This window comes from Ovis aries, chromosome 1 (assembly GCF_016772045.2).
Source record: "Ovis aries strain OAR_USU_Benz2616 breed Rambouillet chromosome 1, ARS-UI_Ramb_v3.0, whole genome shotgun sequence".
In the NCBI taxonomy this organism is placed as follows: Eukaryota; Metazoa; Chordata; class Mammalia; order Artiodactyla; family Bovidae; genus Ovis; species Ovis aries.
The window spans coordinates 130448878-130452148 of NC_056054.1; positions in this window are offsets into that span (position 1 = coordinate 130448878).

The window sequence follows — 3271 nt, forward strand, 5'->3', positions numbered from 1 at the left end:
GTGAAGGATGAGGGGAGGGGACAGTTAGGGAGTTGGGGATGGACATGTGCATACTGCTATATTTAAAATGGATAACCAACAAGGACCTACTGTATAACACATGGAGCTCTGCTCAATGTTATGAGGCAGTCTGGATGGGAGGGGAGTTTGGGGGAGAATGGATATATGTGTATGTAGGGCTGTCTTTGACTTCCCAGCCTCCAGGACCCTGAGAAATAAATTTCTGGTTTTTTTAGAAACCACTCAGTCTATCATATTTTTGTTATAGCAATCTGAACAAACTAAGACAGTGTGTACACACGTGTACAATTAAGTTCACTTTTTCTCTACCTCCTTCCTCCTGTTTATTCATAATTGCTCCTCCTTTGCTAACTTAGGCCAGTAAATGGTTCTTTCTACCCATCTGCTGTCTCCTAGCATCACCCTCCTCCATTTCCAGCTCCCACAATTACCTGTCTCATTATTTTGGTATTTTCTAATTTGAATTCATCTAGTGGCCTAAAATTACCTCTTGGTTCCAAGTAATGCCATACACTGCTTGCTAATATAAGGATTCACTACTTTTGGTTCAGACGCCCTTTCTTAATCCAATCAAAAAGTCTACGGTAGGAAAATGTCAGTGAGTACTAAAACACTTGCCTGCAGTTTCCCTTGAGCAGTATTGCAGTCAAGTCAGTTTCTCTTTAAAGAGTCTGTGGGCTGGCAAGTTTCCTGACTGACATATCTTCCCAAATTACCAGGTAAATCACTCTTTGGTGTGTACTCAAGGTCATTCTGCCCTTCAGCTCTGCTATCATCCAAGTTCCATTTATAATTTATCATCTGGAGAAATCCCTGGAAGATCTCAGAAAAATGATCCTAGCAGTAACAGAGGTTAAAATCAAATAGATAAGTATATATCTCCCTCACAAGAGGGTAAAATTAAAACTGATTTTCCCCAAACACAGAAATGAACTTGTGTTTTACGTTTCTTAATTGACATTTTCTGATATGAATCAAATGATTGAACAACCATGTGAGCCAAATCATGTTTAAAGCTTTGGATAAAATAGCCATGAATGGAATCGATATTGCTCCTATCTTTGAGAGCTTACACTCTAATGGGGCCATGCAGTGGCTGTTTACCATACCTCTCTGACTGCCCAGCACCCTCTTAGTGCTTCTCCAGTGTTTTGCAAATTTTCCACTTAAGCAAACCTACCTTCTCAAGGAAGATCCCCAAACTCAATATTCTAGTCTCTCTTGCAATGACATCACAAGCCTATGACTATAGCTCTGCTGATCACATACACTGTTGATATTAAATACAAAATAAAATGCCATGAAGATGAAGTCCAACACAGAACTTACTTTTTCTGAGGGTGGCATAAACATTGCAAAGTCATCCAGGCCAGAAAAGGATCATTAATATAATATTTGGTGCCCAAGGTGTAGAGTCAGTTAAGCAGCTTCATGGTATCATTCAGGTATTTTCTACGTTTGTGAGATCCAATATGGTAGCCAATAGTCATATGTATCTATTGGATCCTTGTAATATGGCTAGTGCAACTGATAAAACTACTTTTTTAATTAAAATTTCAAAATAGCTATTTCATTCACTTATTGGGAAACTTTTAAGTATATTTGGAACAACTTTTGTATGTGTATTTACTTTTTCAACTGGAAATTTTATGAAATCAAAAATCAGATCAGGTTTTCTGATGGAAATTTAGTACACAAATCAAGATGGATTGTTATGTAAAAATACACACAGGATTTTGAAGACTTCAAATAAAAAGTACTGTAAAATATCTCATTAATGATATCTTCATTACATGTTCTAGTTATATTTTTGAGTGATCAAGATAAATACAATATATCCTTAAATTAATTTCACTTCTTTCATCATATTTTCTAAACGTGGCTATGGAAAATTTTACATATGTGGCTCATGTTATATTTTTATTAGACAGCAATTTTCTAGACCAGTGGTCCTCAAATTTTAATATACATCCAAATTAACTCAAAGGCATGTTAATTAGTGTTTTAATTGAGAGGAACAGAGGGTGAATCAAGGAAGAAGTCTGAAGAAGTAACCTTTCAGGTGAAGTCTGAAGGTGAAGGTGTGGGGAGAAACCTGCTGCAGAGTGAGGGACTAGCATGGGCTAGGATTCTGACTCAAGAAACTGACTGGTACTTCTGGGAAGATCCAAGAGGCTCTTCTGCAAATCACAGTGAGAAAGAATGAAAAGGTGGTAAGAACTGAGAAAAGCAGGTGGGGACCAACTGGTGTGTGGTTCTGCAGGTCTTGGTAAGGAATCTGAATTTTATTCAAAGTGCAAAGGAAACAGATGAAATACTTTCAGGGGGATCTGATACAATTTCTAAAAGATTACTCAGGCCAATGGCCAGAAAACTGATTGTATATGAGTCAAGTGGAAATAAAGAGACCAGTACTAGGGCTATGAGAACAATAAGGTGAGGTCTAAGTAAAATATGCTAAAATCAGCTAATGGAATTCTAAATGGTTACTGACAACAATGATGATGAAGACTACACAAATACTAATAAAGTTTAGGATACGATGTTAACTGAAAAGAGAAGAATGTAACATTGATGTGAGGTTTTGTATGCATACAAAGACTTAAATGAGACTACACCCCAACTACCTCACAAAAGAAAAATAAACCGTGGAAATATGGATAATTTTTTAATTGATATTTTCCTCCAAATTTTTAAAATAATGTAATGTTATTTTACAACGTAAATTGGGAAATTTTCTTTAGTTAATTGAAAGATTTCTCTTGCTTTTTCTCTTAGTAGGGTGACATTTTTATCAGCCCAGAAGATTATATTGTTGACAATATAAGTCATATTTGCATTTGTGTTTATCACTGAAGAGTGAGTTTCAGTTTATTTTTTAATACAAAGAGGCATTCTATTAGTTTTCCTATATCATTCTTTGCATTACAAGCACAAAAAAGATATCTGTTGAAGAATTTCTAATTATGTTAAAATAAATGCATCAGATCTCCAACTGGAAAACAATGGTGGCTATCTGATTTCAAACCTCCCCGTATAATATCTCAACAACAACAAAAAAATACCTTCCAAATTGTTATGACTTGTGTAGTTGAATGCTTAATGATATTTGCATGCTAAATCTATATCCTGTTACCCTTTATCCTACAAAAAAGCTCTAAATATATAGAAACTATACAAGTATTATTATTAAAAGTGAATTTCTCCATAACCTTGGAATAGGAAAAAAGCTAACGATGACTCCCAAATC